This window comes from Nerophis ophidion, linkage group LG13 (genome assembly GCF_033978795.1).
Source record: "Nerophis ophidion isolate RoL-2023_Sa linkage group LG13, RoL_Noph_v1.0, whole genome shotgun sequence".
Taxonomy (NCBI): Eukaryota; Metazoa; Chordata; class Actinopteri; order Syngnathiformes; family Syngnathidae; genus Nerophis; species Nerophis ophidion.
This window is the reverse complement of record NC_084623.1, coordinates 9,391,132-9,410,918: the sequence shown is the minus strand read 5'-3', so window position 1 is coordinate 9,410,918 and position 19,787 is coordinate 9,391,132. Positions and strand designations below refer to the sequence as shown.

At 39.9% G+C, this 19,787-nt stretch overlaps 1 protein-coding gene across 3 annotated transcripts in view; it reads left to right on the top strand.

Moving 5' to 3' along the window:
• Positions 1–19,787, top strand: part of LOC133564198 (neuropilin-2-like) — a 461,460-nt gene that overhangs the window by 40,409 nt on the left and 401,264 nt on the right. The gene's annotated exons all lie outside the window — the stretch shown is intronic.

The window sequence follows — 19,787 nt, the reverse complement described above, 5'->3', positions numbered from 1 at the left end:
TTCAAGACATAGGATTTCAGCAGGATCTACCCCAGTCTGCTGACATTCAAGTAGAGTAGTAGATTTTTAAAAAAAAAAAGCTTTTATAATTGTAAAGGACAATGTTTTATCAACTGATTGCAATAATGTAAATTTGTTTCAACTATTAAACAAACCAAAAATACGACTTATTTGATCTTTGTGAAGACATTGGACACAGTGTGTTGTCAAGCTTATGAGATGCGATGCAAGTGTAAGCCATCGTGACACTATTGTTCTTTTTTAAATTGTTTATAAATGTCTAATGATAATGTCAGTGAGGGATTTTTAATCACTGCTATGCTGAAATTATAACTAATATTGATACCGTTGTTGATAATATTAGTTTTTGTTTCACTACTTTTGGCTTGTTCTTTGTCGTGTTTGTGTCTCCTCTCAATTGCTGTTTATTGCAGTTCTGTGTGTTGCTGGGTCAGATTTGGTTTTGGAATTGGATTGCATTGTTATGGTATTGCTGTGTATTGTTTTGTTGGATTTATAAAAAACAAAACAAAAAAATAAAACACGATTAAAAAAAGAACGAGAATCTATTCCGAATCTCACAGCCCTAATATATATATATATATATATATATATATATATATATATATATATATATATATATATATATATATATATATATATATATATATATGTATGTATGTATGTATGTATGTGTGTGTATGTGTATATGTATGTATGAGGTGGCGACTTGTCCAGGGTGTACGCCGCCTTCCGCCCGATTGTAACTGGGATAAGCACCAGCGACCCCAAAGGGAATAAGCGGTAGAAAATGTATATACATAAACATATATATATGTATATTTATATATATATACAGATATATATACTCACACACACATATATACAGTAAATATAGTGTGTTTGTGTGTGTGTATAAGCGGAAGAAGATGGATGGATGGATATATATATATATATATATATATATATATATATATATATATATATATATATATATATATATATATATATATATATATATACCGTATTTCCTTGAATAACCGCCGGGGCGCTAATTAATTTAAAACCTCTGCACTCCTGCACTTGTTCAAGGCATGCGGTAAAAGTAAGCAGGCGCTAATTATTTTAAAACCCCTTCTCACCCCTGCGCTTACCAAAGGCATGCAGTAAAAAAATAGAGTGTAAAAAAAATAAAAAAAAATAAAAATTTATTCTGCAGCTTCGGCACAGTGGTTGGGGACTACTGCTCTAAAAAGTTTTTCTGCAGCCGCAGCCCGGTGGTTGGGGACCTCTGCTCTACAGCATGTCATCGCGCCTACCTTTACACCATGCTGGTAGCGTGCCGGTAGGACGCATGCATTTCGCTGCTTCTCATACGAGGATGCAATGCATACTTAGTCTGTGAACCATAACCAAACAAGAATAACAAACACATTTCTGGAGAACATTGGCTCTCTAACACATTATAAGAATTACCCAAAATTCCAATACATCCATGGCTCTTGGCTATATTGTACACGCGCACCCAACCCACGCACGGAGAAAGGGGGGGGGGGGGGTTTGGTGCTAGCGGGGTGTATAATATAGCCAAGAGTCATGGATGCACGGCATTCTGGGTTATTCTTATATTCTCATGTTGCATTTATAATGTGTTACAGAGCCAATGTTCTCCAGAAATGTGTTTGTTATTCTTATTTGGTTAGGGTTCACAGTGTGTGGCGCATATTAGTAAGAGTGTTAAAATTGTTTTATATCGCAACCATTAGTGTGATCTGTATGGCTGTGGAACAAGACCCCTGGTTTACACAAAGCAAACGCAAAAAAACTGGACCCTTAAGGGTCTTGTGTTTGGGGGCCCAGATTTTGTGGTTACACCCTCAGTATACAAGCTCAGTGACTCTTTTCAGCGTTCGCATTTACAGTCGCAGTGAAAGCAAAGGGGGACATTGTTCTTGGTTGGGTCCAAACACTGCCTGATCACCAGATAAATATAGTGCAAAAAATGGTGGAGGCTATTCAAGTTGACTTTTCCTCTCCAGAATGAGTGTTTTTTTAGGTGCAAGAGAAGGTTTGGCAACGACTGTCCTCCTTCCGCTACTCGCCACGTCCTGTGAGACCCATGCACCTAAATACTGTATAGTCTTTGCAAGGTTACAAATTCAGTACTACTTAGAGTTGGACCTTTCCTCCACACAGTGTCCATATTCACATCAATAATTGATCAGGTGAATGCCCCCACTAAGATTTGCTAAAATCATTTGTACATTTCCTCGGTGGAACTGAGGCATCAATATTTCACCTGGTTGTTTGTTGAAAGAGGAAAAAAAGGGTTGAAGTCCCTGTTATGGTGGTTTTTCTCTACCTACAGTACTGTCTGGAAAAGAAGACAAATATGTTTCTACTTCCTCTCCTGTGCACCTCCTGCCAGTTGCTCCACATTGTGCACATTTGAGGTGGTCCTCCTCCCAGCAGGGGCTCATATAATTCATGTCCAAACATGAGGGAAGTAGAATTTTTGATGAAACATAGTGTGTTTGTCTTGTCCTGTCAGACCTACATCCGTTCAGTGGCAGCTGCTTATGTCAAGGCCAATGTCGACATACTGTAAGAGCACAAAGTACAAAACCCAAAACTAGGGAAGTTGGCATGTTGTGTAATTTGTAAATAAAAACAGAATACAAAGTTTTGCACAAAGATACTTATTTATTTTTGAAAATAATCATTAACTTAGAATTTTATGGCAGCAACACATTGCATTTTTACCACTGTGTTACGTGGCCTTTCCTTTTAACAACGTTAGGGAACTGAGGAACCCAATTTTTTAAGCATTTTACAGGTGAAATTATTTCCCATTCTTGCTTGATGTACAACTTAAGTTGTTCAACAGTCTGGGGTCTCTGTTGTGGTATTTTAGGCTTCATAATGCGCCACACATTTTCATTGGGAGACAGGTCTGGACTAAAGGCATGTCAGACTAGTACCCGCACTATTTTATTAAGAAGCCAAACTGTTCTAACACTTGGCATTGTCTTGCTGAAATAAGCAGGGGCGTCTATGATAACGTTGCTTGGATGGCAACATATGTTGCTCCAAGACTTATATGTACATTTCAGCATTAAAGGCCTACTGAAATGAGATTTTCTTATTTAAACGGGGATAGCAGGTCCATTCTATGTGTCATACTTGATCATTTTGCGATATTGCCATATTTTTGCTGAAAGGATTTAGTAGAGAACTTTGACGATAAAGTTCGCAACTTCCATCCATTTTCTACCGCTTATTCCCTTTTTTGGGGTCGCGGGGGCCGCTGGCGCCTATCTCAGCTACAATCGGGCGGAAGGCGGGGTACACCCTGGACAAGTCGCCACCTCATCGCAGGGCCAACACAGATAGAAAGACAACATTCACACTCACATTCAAACACTAGGGCCAATTTTGGGTTGCCAATCAACCTATCCCCAGGTGCATGTTCGCAACTTTTGGTCGCTAATAAAAAAGCCTTGCCTTTACCAGAAGCAGCAGACGATGTGTGCGTGAAGTCACGGGTTGTAGGGCTCCTCACATCCTCACATTGTTTATAATCATAGCCACCAGCAAAAAGAGCAATTCGGACCAAGAAAGCGACGATTTCCCCATTAAATTGAGCGAGGATGAAAGATTTGTGGATAAGGAAAGTTAAAGTGAAGCACAAAAAAAAAAAAAAAGCGACGACTCCGGGCGGCGGCAGTGTGAGCGTTTCAGATGTAATTAGACACATTTACTAGGATAATTCTGGAAAATCCTTTATCTGCTGATTGTGTTAATAGTATTTTAATGAGATTCTAAAGTCATACCTGAAAGTCGGATGGCTGCGGTGAACCCCAGTGTCTCTGAGAGAAGCCGAGGAGCCAAGATCACAGCTGCCTTTTTGACAGCTACAGGAGGAGGTCCCATAATCCATTGAAGTCTCCGGTAAGAGCCGACTTAATATCACAATTTTCCCATCCAAAAACTTGCTGGTTGACGTAGAGAAACATGTTCGCTTGACCACTCTGTGTTAAAGCTTCACAACAAACAAAAAAATACCGGCTGTGTTTCGGTGCTAAAGGCAGCTGCAATCCACCGCTTTCCACCAACAGCATTCTTCTTTAAAGTCTCCATTATTAATTGAACGAATTGCAAAAGATTCAGCAACACAGAAGTCCAAAATACTGTGTAATTATGCGATGAAAAGAGACGACTTTTAGCCGTGAGTAGTGCTGGGCTAATATGTCCGCTCCAACCCGAGACGTCACAAACACGCGTCATCATTTTGCAGCGTTTTCAACAAGAAACTCTGCGGGAAATTTAAAATTGTAATTTAGTAAACTAAACCGGCCGTATTGGCATGTGTTGCAATGTTAATATTTCATCATTGATATATAAACTATCAGACTACGTGGCCGGTAGTAGTGGGTTTCAGTAGGCCTTTAATTTTGCCTTCACAGATGTGTAAGTTACCCATGCTTTGGGCAATAACACAACCCCATACCATCACAGATGCTGGCTTTAGAACTTTGCGCCTATGGTTATTTTCCTCTTTGGCGACGACGTCCACAATTTCCAAAAACTATTTGAAATGTGGACTCGTCAGACCACAGAACACTTTTCCAGTCTGCCTCAGTTCATCTTGGATGTGCTCGGGCCCATCATAGCCAGCTGCGCTTCTGGGTGTTGTTGATAAATGGCTTTTGCTTTGCATAGTTGAATTTTAACTTGCACTTACAGATGTAGCAACAAAAGCAAATCGATTTACATCCAAATCGCGATGATTCTCTAATCATCAAGTGCTCTGCTGTTTCCTCGCTTTCCTTCTGCCAGTAAGTTTATTGGCGATCACAAATCATGCATTGTGCTTCATCCCTCACTTCAAGCGTGAGGGAAGAATGCACTTTTTGAAAAACAACAACTTTGTAGCACATTGAGATCCAGTTTTATTATAAGTGCATTTGAAATTAATTTACTGTATTTTTCGGACTATAAGTTGCACTTAAAATTCTTTAATTTTTCAAAAATCAACAATGCCGCCTAATGTACGGAATAATTCTGGTTCTGCTGGTTTCCATGAATTGATTAACATGGACACCGACTTAAACAAGTTGAAAAACGTATTCCTGTGTTACCATTTAGTGGTCAATTGTACGGATTATGTTCTGTAATGTGCAATCTACTAATAACAGTTTCAATCAATCAATCAATCAATGCTTTCTGACCTTGAGGCAATCTTATTTGGTACATGGTGTAATGATAAGTGTGACCAGTAGATGGTAGTCACTCACAAGAGACATGTGTAGACTGCAATATGACGCCAGTAAACAACACCAAGATTTTAAATGTTCCTTTGAAAATAAAGAACACACGACACTCCAAAATCTTTCAAAATGTTTGAGTATGACTTTGAAGCCGCACCCGTTGATGGATTGCCGGCCCTTTACAGCTACCATAGAGATACAAGGCACCTGTTAGCAGACATATTATCTGGCGTTTTGTTTTGCAAAATTATACAAAACCGACTTTTCTTACCTTCTGGTACCTGCTGATGTGTATTTGAGATTTGCATAAGTCCTAAAAATTTGCGCACCTCCGCCACTGTAGTCCGTAACAACGCCGTAATGGATCAGCTTCTTCTTTTCCTCTATCTTCTTGTTATGGGACATTCATCCTCCGCTGTTGCCATTTCTAATATAAAGAAGTGTAAATTTCTTACTTATATCCGTCAGTAAACTCGCCATGAAAGTGTTAAAACTTACCGGTGTAGTGAGTTTGCATTATTCACCCAAGGAACTTTAGTTATTTGAGAGTTCCGGTCGGACGGTTTTTCACGGGCCTTGTTGTTGTTTCGGGATGAAGAAATGCTGCTCTGTTATTGATTGAAGTAAAGTCTGTATGTCATTAAAACAGTTAGCTCCATCTTTTGACACTTCTTCCACTCCCGTCCTTGCACGCTACACCGCTACGAAGATGACGGGGAGAAGACGCTGCCGAAGGTGAACCACGTAAATAAGACCGCCCACAAAACGGCGCTTCCGGACGAGACTGTCAGAAAGCGGATTGAAGATGAACATAATCTATGCAACATTTTGACCAAAGAACCACCGTTACATGTTATGTAGACCACAAGGAAGTGTTTCACATTAAAAAAAAAAAAGTCATATTATAACCCCTTTAATGCGTCTTATAATCCGGTGCGCCTTTTGTATGAAAAAAACCTAAACGGACCCGCTCATCGGCAGTGCGCCCTATGCTCCAGAAAATACGATATTATTATTATTATTATTATTATTATTATCATAAGTCTGAAAGACAAAGTGATGATACAGTATTATCTGCTCACAGATGCTACCTGGTGGTTGTTTGAGCATACTGCAGCTAGTCCTGGATAGTCCCACTCCTCAATGCTTCAGTCACATGCAGGATTCTCACAGGAATGAGCCAAAATAAATAATAAAACAGCTTTGCTCCACTGTACATGCTGTATTTAGACAGGCAATCATCCACACTCATAATCAGTTTTTCTTAATAAGACATGCATAATCCATACCGGGATGTAAAATGTTGACGGCAACATCTCAAGTCTAATACGCTCGATTGGGATGGAACTATTTAGGTCTACCGGCACCCAGCGCCGGTGTATGTATGTGCAGAGGAAGGCTGAAATTGATCCGTTAAGTCCAGAGGGTAAAGATGCCAAAAACAGGGAGAAGACACATCTATCATCTCACAGACACACACACACACACTTACACTTACACTTGGATTTGCAATGTTATGCATCATGCCTCAGTCCGTCAAGGGTTGTTTCATTATACAACTCCGCTGAAGTAATCAGATTTATTACAGTCCTGATTGCAATTTCAAATACTAATCTGTAATCTATAATGCATTACATTTTGCAGAGCACTCTGAGGCCCGGCCAGTGAGAAATCGATGAGGGGCTGGTCAGTGAGCGAAAACAATGTTTTCATTAAGATTCAGACACAGCGGTAATTTAATTTAAGGAGGAAGTGAGAGACGCGGACTGAAACCCTGATGTATGAAAAAGACTTTGTCCATGCCAAGATTAGAACAGCCAGTCATGACTAAGCGCTACTTCCTCTTTCCAGTCCCATGACATGCACCAAAGTGCCCTATCATCAGTGTGTGTGTGTGTGTGTGTGTGTGTGTGTGTGTGTGTGTGCGTGTGTGTTAGGGTTGTATGGTATACCTGTAATAATTAAGTACTGCGGTACTAATGACTTAAAAAACTGTACTACACTACTTATGAAAAACGCCGCTATTTATTACCGTATTTTTCGGACTATAAGGCGCACTTAAAATCCTTTCATTATCTCCAAACCCGACCGTGCGCCTTATAATCCGGTGCGCTTAATGTACGGACTGATTCTGGTAGTGCTTGTCGATGTTATGGTTTAAACAAGGGGAGATGACGGCAGGCAGATACCAGGTGGGCCTAATATATATATATATATATATATATATATATATATATATATATATATATATATATATATATATATATATATATATATATATATATATATATATATATACTGTATGTATAATAATAAAACAATAGAAAATAAACTAAAGAAATGGAGTGTGAACTAGATCCAAAAGGGAATGGGTGACAGACTACGTAAAGTATTTAGCTGAGGTGTGTGTTACCAAATATTGTGAAGAGGCGAAAGAACAAGGTAGTCCGTGGGGCAGTCAGAGGATCCAGAGCGAACGAGAGGCGTCGAGAGAAAACTTGTTCAAGCGGGAGATTGAGAAACCAAAAGGGCAGTCCGGGAGGCAAAGGGAACAACAGGGGATCACAGGGGAACAGGCGGAGCGCTGTGGGAAGACAACGGGAACATCAGACACAACGGAAACACGGGATTCGCATGAGAAGAGCGAGTACGCGGGATGGAAGCCAGATACAGGATGCTTACACAGGTACAGAAGTCTATACTCTGGCGAGTGATGGCAAGTTGTCCAGGCTTAAGAAGGCAGATCACTGATCAAGGACAGGTGTGTTGATTGCTGGAAAATGATTGCACCTGGTGGTTGCTGCAGGGCACGGCGTGTCCCTGGATATACGCGCCCGTGGGCGTGTCCCGAGGAGCGCACAGACGGATGAACGGCGTAGGCAGGAGTCCTAGCCGTAACAGTCGACCTCGAAGCAATTTTATTTAATGATAAGTGTGACCAGTAGATGGCAGTCAAACATAAGGAATACGTGTAGACTGCACTATGATGGCAATATGACTCAAGTAAACAACACCAACATTTTATATGTTGCATAGGAAATATACAACATTGCACACAGCGCTCAAAAATCTATCAAAATGTTTTAGTACGACTTTGGTGAGCTATGAAGCTGCACCGCTTGATGGATTGACGGCGCATTAAACATACGAGTATTATTATGGTGTGTGTATAAGGTAAGACATATTATCTGGCGTTTTGTTTCGCAATATTCCGCAAAAGCAACTTTTTTTTACTTCCTGTTACCTGCTGATCTGTATTTGGGATCTGCATAAATCCTAAAAATTTGCGCGCGTCCGCCTTTGTAGTCCGTGGAACCTCGTAGTCAATGAGCTTCTTCTTTTTTTCTATCTTCTTGTTATGGGAAGTTCATCCTTTTCTGTAGTGATTTCTAATATAAAGTAGTGTAAAGTCCTTACTTTTAATTGTCAGTAAACTCGCCATTAAAGCGCTAAAACATACCGGTGTAGTGAGTTTACATTATTCACCCAAGGAACTCTAGTTATTAGAGAGTTACGGTCGAACTTGAACATCCATACTAAACAATTTAGTAAACATTACTGTACACCAGCAATTAAAAATACTTCACTGCACAGAATCAGAATCAGAAATACTTAAGTAATCCCCAAGGGGAAATTTAAATGTTCAGCACAATCCCAAGATCAGACAAACGTTACTGGGAGACAGAATGGGTCTGCCACCTTTTGGCACCCCTTACAAAAAAGGTGAGATACAGGCAAACAAGGAGGGTGGGGAATCGGTCTAAGCCTGGGCCCCTGGAGAGGGGGTCCAGATTGAGGCCAAGGAAAAAAACAACTCATAGCCATAGCACACATCCCTCTTACATGTGCGTCAGAGGCAAACATCAAAGAACACAAAGGACATTAAAGACATTAAAAGAGTAGAGCTGATGCAACCGGTCACTTCTACATACAGCTATGGAATAAAAAGTCAAAGAAACATATATCTACTACGCATCGCACTTGAAGTCGGATATTTGTGTTCTGTCGTTTGCCGTAGAACATCTGCCAAACAACAGAGAAGGTCCTAAGGTCTAAGCCTGGGCCCCTGGAGAAGGGGTTCAGATTGAGGCCAAGGGAAAAAACAACTCATAGCCATAGCACACATCCCTCTTACATGTGCGTCAGAGGCAAACATCAAAGGACATTAAAGACATTAAAAGAGCAGAGCTGATGCAACCGGTCACTTCTACATACAGCTATGGAATAAAAAGTAAAAGAAACATATACACTGTGGTGGCCTCTGCGGTGTTCCACGCCATCGTCTGCACCCGTAAGTGACACGGCGCCTTCTAATACGGTGTGCCGTATGGTTGCGAAAATTCAGTATATTGGCTTCGATCACGGGAACCAGTTCTCAAAAAGGGATTCGAATCCATGGAATCGATTCTTTTCTTATCGAACAATCGGGAGAACCGGTTTCGAACATCATCCCTGCTAATATATATATAAATAATTAAGAAAATGTACCATTTGGTGCTTTTTCCAAATTGTTGCCTCTGGAGTTCACCATGAAAAAAGATGGAAACTATTTTTACCCACAAAGCCTTCAGTTCACTGTCAGCCAACATCCACTACGCACCGCACTTGAAGTCGGATATTTGTGTTCTGTCGTTTGCCGTAGAACATCTGCCAAACAACAGAGAAGGTCCTAAGGTCTAAGCCTGGGCCCCTGGAGAAGGGGTTCAGATTGAGGCCAAGGGAAAAAACAACTCATAGCCATAGCACACATCCCTCTTACATGTGCGTCAGAGGCAAACATCAAAGGACATTAAAGACATTAAAAGAGCAGAGCTGATGCAACCGGTCACTTCTACATACAGCTATGGAATAAAAAGTAAAAGAAACATATACACAGTGGTGGCCTCTGCGGTGTTCCACGCCATCGTCTGGACCCATAAGTGACACGGCGCCTTCCAATACGGTGCGCCGTATGGTTGCGAAAATTCAGTATATTGGCTTCGATCACGGGAACCAGTTCTCAAAAAGGGATTCAAATCCATGGAATCGGTTCTTTTCTTATCGAACAATCGGGAGAACCGGTTTCGAACATCATCCCTGCTAATATATATATAAATAATTAAGAAAATGTACCATTTGGTGCTTTTTCCAAATTGTTGCCTCTGGAGTTCACCATGAAAAAAGATGGAAACTATTTTTACCCACAAAAGCCTTCAGTTCACTGTCAGCCAACATCCACCACGCACCGCACTTGAAGTCGGATATTTGTGTTCTGTCGTTTGCCGTAGAACATCTGCCAAACAACAGAGAAGGTCCTACTCTGCGCGAGCGTGTGTATTAAAAAAAAAAAAGGTTTCTCCTGCCAAAAACAGGCATGTTAAATTCTTCAGGAGGTGACCCCTCCGACAGTTGAGGTTAAAGAGCTGCTCCGGCATCATATTTTCAGCGACTAGGCTGCCTTTCAACACAGCAGCTGGTTGTCTACTTCACATTTTTTTTCCCTCTTGGCTCGCTGCATGGCTCCGTCTCTGCAAACTGGATCTCTATTTGGAGTCTTTGAGTGTGTGTGTGTGTGTGTGTGTGTTCGCACAATACACACACAGGCAGAGCTGCTCAGGGAAAAGTGCAGCGTCAGGGTCTGTCGAGGGCAGGCGCAAATCTTCCTGACAGCTTCCCCTTTATCCTCCTCCCTCCTCCACCCTCCAGCATCATGACCAGCATCCAACAAACCCCATCTATCATCTTCCATCTGATGATGGCCTGCACATCTTTCTCTTCAACACCTCCTTCTCCCCAGCGACCTCCCAAAAGAGTCAACCCTGGTCCTTCTTTCCTCTTCCTCTTTTCCCCTCACAGTGGGGGGGGAAATCAAAACAAAACAGGATGCATGACAAATGCAACAAATTTAGACTTTTCCTGTAATGTGTTCAATTGTTCATCTCTGCTCGTTATGTCAGGGCTAGTCACCTGGCCCGGGAATGACATCATAGCAACCCTCCCCTCCCCGAGTTCAGTTCAACTTGCGAGATTTCCCAACCAACAGAGTGGATCCATCATGAGACATCAACATTGTCTCGATTTAGAAATACGACTATTTTGCAATGTTGTTTAGAAGTCCGTTTTAAAGGACATGTACGTATAATCAATGTTGTGTCAAAGGTTCAACTTCTTTAGTTATACTAGTGGTGTTCCCCAAGGTTCCGTTTTACAAACCCCGTTTCCATATGAGTTGGGAAATTGTGTTCGATGTAAATATAAACGGAATACAATGATTTGCAAATCCTTTTCAACCCATATTCAGTTGAATATGCTATAAAGATAACATATTTGATGCTCAAACTGATAAACTTTTTTTTTTTTTTTTGCAAATAATCTGTCAGGGTTATTTGTTGACGAACCCCAAGATGCAGAGAAGGAGGGAGGCATTTTGCAGGAAAACATAGTTTAATTTAAAATACTACAACTAGAACAAACAAAGGGTACAAACAAAAAGCACGCACGTGGGCGGATATAACAAAATAAGGGCTATAAACAAACAAATCGGAAGCAGGGAACAAAAAACAGTAAGCTACAAAACATCTACCAAATATAGCTTACCGCTACGCTGCATTCACACGACCAGTAGGAATGACAAGTAGAAAATGACATCGACACGACAATAATCCAGCAACTGACACAAGACAAAGGAGGTACAAATAGGAGCCGGCTGATTGGCAACAGGTGTGGTGGCCAGATGCCAATCAGCCGCAGCTGAAGAGGAACACAGAACTCAGGGAACAAGACAGGAAGCTGACAAAATAAGAGCACTAAACAGGAACTAAGGACAGGAAATACTAAACACACTGAGGAGGAACACAGCACTCAGGGAACAAGACAGGAAGCTGATAAATTAAGAGCACTTGACAGGAACTAAAAGACAAGAAATACTAAACACAGGAAAACAGACAAATGCAGAGGAAAAAACTTAAAACATATACAAACTGTCAGGGGCAAGCCTGACATAATCATTAACTTTAGAATTTGATGCCAGCAACACGTGACAAAGAAGTTGGGAAAGGTGGCAATAAATACTGATAAAGTTGAGGAATGCTCATCAAACCCTTATTTGGAACATCCTAATTGGGTATAATAACAGCTTCCCAAAAATTGCTCAGTCTTTCACAAGAAAGAATGGGGCGAGGTACACGCCTTTGTCCACAACTGCGTGAGCAAATAGTCAAACAGTTTAAGAACAACGTTTCTCAAAGTGCAATTGCAAGAAATTTAGGGATTTCAACATCTATGGTCCATAATATTATCAAAAGGTTCAGAGAATCTGGAGAAATCACTCAAAGTAAGCGGCATGGCCGGAAACCAACATTGAATGACCGTGACCTTCGATCCCTCAGACAGCACTGTATCAAAAACCGACATCAATCTCTAAAGGATATCACCACATGGGCTCAGGAACACTTCAGAAAACCACTGTTACTAAATACAGTTCGTCGCTACATCTGTAAGTGCGAGTTAAAGCTCTACTATGCAAAGCGAAAGCCATTTATCAACAACATCCAGAAACGCCGCCGGCTTCTCTGGGCCCGAGATCATCTAAGATGGACCGATGCAAAGGGGAAAAGTGTTCTGTGGTCTGACGAGTCCACATTTCAAATTGTTTTTGAAATATCCGGACCAAAGGGGAAGCGAACCATCCAGACTGTTATCGACGCAAAGTTGAAAAGCCAGCATCTGTGATGGTATGGGAGTGCATTAGCGTCCAAGGCATGGGTAACTTACACATCTGTGAAGGCACCATTAATGCTGAAAGGTACATACAGGTTTTGGAACATCATATGCTGCCATCTAAGCGCCGTCTTTTTCATGGACGCCCCTGCTTATTTCAGCAAAACAATGCCAAGCCACATTCAGCACGTGTTACAACACGTGTGTTACATCCTGACCAGATGCCTGAACCACCTCACCACCAAATTGACCAAAATCAAATGTCGACGATGCGGTTTCTTGGGAATATTCAAAACAAGACTATAATGGAAAAGACATGGCCCCCAAAATGAGTTAAACAAATCCTTATGTTCCTTCCTTATGCCCCCATTGGTCTCATCCACTGTCGATAATGCTGATCGGAGACTGTCCCACGCCCACGTAAATGTAGACCTCTGATACTCAGACACTCCCTCGGGCCTTGGCCCGTCTGATCGATGATGTAACTGTAACGATTGTGTGTGTGTGTGTGTGTAAGTGTTGAACGTAACGCTGATGGAACGATCCCGATCAATATATGTTAAAGCCATAATGAGTAATTGATTAATTGTCCTGGAGATTACAGTACACAGTCTGCACTCCTGGTCTCACACACAGGGACACACAAGTCTGTACTGATCCATAGGTCTGTGGAACGTCTGAGGAGTTCTTGCCAGACCAAAACGTTCTCCTCTAACATTCTAAAAAATGGGTATGTTGGGTTAATTGCAGACTCCGAATTATCCAATAGTACTTCTTTTTTGTTTATGTTCCCTATGATTGACCACCCCCCTGAAGTCAGATCACCTTTGACCCTAACGAAGCCAAGCAGGCTCACAAATCCTCCGTGGATTGGAACTGTGCTTGGATGACACTGCCAATGATGTCACCAATTAATACTAAATCATCATAATCACGTCTAGTGTGTAAATAATAATTAACAAATAGTACACTAATGGGGGATCTTCCATGATCATTCAAAAACACTTCCGAGATGTTCCTGTCTGTGTTCTACTAAGTGGATGAACTTTAACTCATTATAATGAATGTGTTGTAGCTCTCCGAAGGCAAACTAACAGCAATCCTAGAAAATTGGATAGTGTAGGAAAGGGTAGGGTAGGACAGATTCTATTAATCAGACAATCGGGGAATTCCAGGGTTGCAGTGCAGATTTTAAACTCAGTAAAAAAACATCAAAACGTAACAAAAAAACAATAGAAAACTGAAATTAATAATAACTACATGGATAAATGTTGTTATGGTATGACTCACAAGTGATAAGTGATTATTACTGTCAGGTTCAAACATCGATGACGTCTATTAAACAAGACAAGAAGCAAGGAAATAAACAGAGACAAAATTCAATTTGGCTCAATTTGAGGAGAAACGTGTCGACCTGTAACCTTACACTGTCACCCATGCTCTGGCAAAGGATTGTACACCACATATTTTTATTTGGACTTTCCCTGTTTACATAACAACAGCTGTTTCTAAAGGAATGGGGGAGTATGTAAACAGCCATTGTTTTCGGTCACATTAACACAAAAGAAAAAGAGGCCTCAGGCTCGGACTGGTCCTGGATCGAGCTTGGGCAGGTATTTGATCTAAATAGATAACCCCTACCGTCTCCTCCCATCGTACACAATGGAATTTTGGAGCTTTCGTCTGTTCACTGGGAACCCAGAGAACGGAAAGTTTTTGGATAATTTACATGCAATTTTTCTGACAATTACATTTTAACAGAAGTGTAGCTAGAACATGTTACAAGAGAAAGTAAGCAGATATTAACAGTAAATGAACAAGTAAATTAATAATCCATTTCCTACCACTTGTCCTTAATGATTTTGACGAAATAATAGAATGATAATTGACAATTTTTTGTACTGCATATGTCAACAGACTAATTAAGAGCCTTTGTTTGTTTACTTACTACTAAAAGAAAAGTTGCCTCGTATGTTCACTATTTTATTTAAGGTCAAAATTACAATTAGAAACATATGTTTGATGAACCTTGAGATTTTTTGTTAAAATAAAGCCAATAGTGGCATTTTCTTGTGGTCTCCTTTATTTAGAAAAGTAGCAAAAATTACAGAAAAGTATCAAAATAATTTTAGTATCGTGACAACACTAATACAGTGTAACTCATAACAAAGCTGGCATTAAGTTTTGACATATAATGTCATTTAAAAATATATCAAAATACCCCCCAATTTTTTTTGATCACATTTTCAGCTTCTTTCTCATATATTGTCCTTATAATTTTACAGTTTTTTTGTTGTTGTTGTTAGGGGCTAAACAAGCTCAAGCTGTGGGTTACAAATTGTAGATCCGGCCCCAAGCATAGAAATGTAAATAAAACACAAACAAATTCCCCTAGGGGGGGGGTTGCCCACATCTGAGGTCCTCTCCAAGGTTTCTCATAGTCAGCATTGTCACTGGCGTCCCACTGGATGTGAATTCTCCCTGCCCACTGGGTGTGAGTTTTCCTTGCCCTTTTGTGGGTTCTTCCGAGGATGTTGTAGTCGTAATGATTTGTGCAGTCCTTTGAAGCATTTGTGATTTGGGGCTATATAAATAAACATTGATTGATTGATTGATTGCCTGCAGATATTCGTTCTCTGCAAAAAAAAAACACTTGTATAAAATGTGCAGATGCAATAAAACACAATGTAGAAAGGTTTGTTTGGTTTGTTGTCGTCTACGAGCTTGACGTTTAAAAAAAAATGTATTTTTAATCTTCACAAACCGACCGCCATAAATCGTCAGTCTTTATCTCCGTCAAAAGTCTCATGGAGGTCCCTTCATTGCTGTGACCTCACGATTTAAATTATTTGGCAAGGCACTTTGCCTTTTTTTTTTTTTCGTCATTTTCTCCCTTCGAGCAGGACAAATCATTTCTTTACACCTCTGGAAAGCCAATGGATTTCAAGGAGAATATGAAACAAATCCATCGCCGTTCCCTTTGGGCGAATCTGCTCAACAAACCTACTGGCTTTTTTAGATTTTTATTTATTTATTTTTTTGGGTGGATGCGGGCAAATCGAGAGAGATGATGGGATTTTAACCGCGTATTAGGAGCCGTGTTCCTCCCACACAAAAACACATCACAGGAAACCTCAAGCTCATCCGTGGATGCTCGCGGCCACGGGCGCTGCGTCTTTACGGTGTGTGTGCTCGCTTAAATGTGGATGTCTGCGCCCTGCTGATGGCTGGGAGCCAAACAACAGGGGGGGCGGGGGGGGGGCACCTGTGGCTGTCAGTCCAGCCAGGTTCTCTCCTTGACAACTTCCACGCTGTGTCGCTTGAATTGCAATTTTAAATTTCGCGCGAAGTATCCTGTTGAAATGTAACATGTAACACAGTGGTAAAAATGCCCCTGTTCCAACTTTTTGTGTTGCTGCCATTAAATTCTAAGTTAGTGATTATTTGCAAAAACAAAATAAATGTCTCAGTTTGAACATTAAATATCTTGTCTTTGCAGCCTATTTAATTGAAAATAAGTTGAAAAGCATTTGCAAATCATTGTATTCTGTTTCTATTTACAAATTGTGCCAACTTCACTGGTTTTGTAGAAAAGACTAGAACTTTATTGTCATTGTACTTAAAAAAACACATTAGCTTCCAGTGCACCCGTCCAATGAATGAATGAATGGTTGGTTTATTTTGAGCCATGCAAACAAAACAAGAGAATGACATAAAATACAAAAGAAATATATAAATACATTATTTTTACACCTACATTGAAAACATTACATGTGACTAATCTTTTGTAGATGTCAAGATTGGCCCCAAAAGGGAGTGGGAAGAAGTAAACTTATTAGGTTGCAGCCCTATACATATACAATATATATATATACAATATATAATACAATAATATATATAATATAATTCAGTTCAGTGGTTGCTGCGTAGATGCTATATATTATCTATATATAATACATTTAAATTCACACACACTTACATATATACATATGTACACACACATATATACACACACATACATACTATTTCTATATATATACATATACACATATATATATATATATATACATACATATACATATATATATATACATACATACATACACACATAATCACATACATACACAAATGCATATACCCAAAATACACATATGTCCATCATACACACACACACACACACACACACACACACACACACACACACACACATACACACACCTATATAAATACTATATATATGCATTTAAGTCTCACCTTAAAACTCATTTGTATACTCTAGCCTTTAAATAGACTCCCTTTTTAGACCAGTTGATCTGCCGTTTCTTTTCTTTTTCTCCTATGTCCCACTCTCCCTTGTGGAGGGGGTCCGGTCCGATCCGATCCAGTGGCCATGTACTGTTCGCCTGTGTATCGGCTGGGGACATCTCTGCGCTGCTGATCCACCTCCGCTTGGGATGTTTTCCTGCTGGCTCCGCTGTGAACGGGACTCTCGCTGCTGTGTTGGATCCGCTTTGGACTGGACTCTTGCGACTGTGTTGGATCCATTATGGATTGAACTTTCACAGTATCATGTTAGACCCGCTCGACATCCATTGCTTTCGTCCTCTCCAAGGTTCTCATAGTCATCATTGTCACCGACGTCCCACTGGGTGTGAGTTTTCCTTGCCCTTATGTGGGCCTACCGAGGATGTCGTAGTGGTTTGTGCAGCCCTTTGAGACACTAGTGATTTAGGGCTATATAAGTAAACATTGATTGATTGATTGATATAGTAGTATATATAATATACACTTTTGTCTAAACATTATTAACAGTTTATGGTGCCTATGGGAACAAGCTTTCATTTTGACTGTGATATTAGTGGTTAAAAGTGGATCTGTGGCTGTGGAGCTACTGCCCCTGATCAACAGGACTTGAGGACCACTCTTGCTATTTGTCCTATGCTGTGCATTAAAAGAGACGAGGGGAGCCCACTGCAGCAAGAGCAGACATACTGTACACGGTTACAAAAGCATACAGGACAGAAGATTGATGGGTCCCATCATCATCCGAATTTGTCGGTAGACCAGAGCCATGCTCAATCCAATCAGCAGATATTATCACAGTTCCAGTGCTCGTCGTAAAGAACCGACAGGCACAGGACTCGCCAAGAGTCCCTCGTGTATCCCGGCAGCAAACGTCCCATCAGGACAGGCGGGATCCCTCGAACCTGTGGTCCTGGTCCAGGAGATCTTGCCAAGTCACAGTTAAAAGGGTTTTTGGCTTTTTGCCGGAAAGACTATTGTTGTCAGAACAAATTGCCCATCACAACTAAGTAAGAAGAGTTGTGACAACCTCAACTAGAAAAAAGTGCGGAAACTCATTTAAAGACCCCATAATAAGTGCAGTTAACCTCAGAAAGAAAGTCAAGGTGCACCTTGTAAGAATTTTTATTTTCTTTCTAATATATGTATATATATATATATATATATACTGCGATGAGGTGGCGACTTGTCCAGGGTGTACGACGCCTTCCGCCTGATTGTAGCTGATGTAGGCACCAGCACCACCCACAACCCCAAAGGGAATAAGCGGTAGAAAATGGATGGATGGATGGTGCAAAAAAGTATTTATTTATAAATATATGTATATGTATATATATATATATATATATATACATATATGTCCTGATTGGATTATCCAGAGAGTAGTGCTCGATACCGTGGTAGAGCGCAATATGTAGGTGTGGGAAAAAAATCACAAGACTACTTCATCTCTACAGAACTGTTTCATGAGGGGTTCCCTCAATCATCAGGATGATGAGGGAACCCCTCATGAAACAGTTCTGTAGAGATGAAGTAGTCTTGTGATTTTTTTCCCACACCTACATATATTCATATATATATATATATATATATATGTATATGTGTGTATATATGTATATATATATATGTATGTGTGTATATATATGTATATATATATATACAGTATATATATATATAGACATTCTTCATTTAAATTATTTTTTAAATTAATTATATTTTTAATTTTTTTTTGTTTTTTATTTTCTATTTCATTTCAATTCATTTTTTATTTAATTATATTTTATTTTATCTTTATTATATATATATTTTTAATGTATTTATTTTAATTTTATTTTTTTCATTGAAATTTATGTTGTGGTTTTGTATTTTTGATTTTATTTTCTATTTCATTGCAATCCTTTTTTTTATTTAATTATGCGCCAGCTGAAATTCCAGGAATTCCCTAATACCATTTCTCAATCAAAAGTGTTAACATTTCTCAACCGATTTAAAAATTCCAACACCAACCATTTCAACTCATTTAGAGCATTCAAGTTTTTGTTTTCGTTTTTTTTAACCATTTTCAAAAAAAATTCCCGCTTTTCCCGATATTTCTAAATTTTGGGGGAAATTCCCATTGAAATCAAGGTGGACGTTCTTCAAAGTTCCACAACCCCCACATTTTTCATATGACTCATTCGGTTCCAACTTTGAAATATTTAGCCTGTTTAGGAATTGTGTGCTCTACTTCAACAATTATAAAAAAAACAACTTCAGCATTGAAACATTCACACACAACTCCTTCAGGAATTGCCTCATCTAGTTGCAAATGACAATCCAAAATGCATATTGTAAACGTCTCTCTGCTGTGAGGGTTCTCCTGAGTCCCATAGATCTTCGTGAGCCTGGCTGACAGTTTGAATACAGTCTTTTTATTTTCATTCAACAGTCTGGATTACTTTTCAGCAGTGCGCTCTCTGTGCATGTCTCTCTCTCTCTATCTCTCCAACTCCCAACTCCAACCACTTGTCTCGTTCC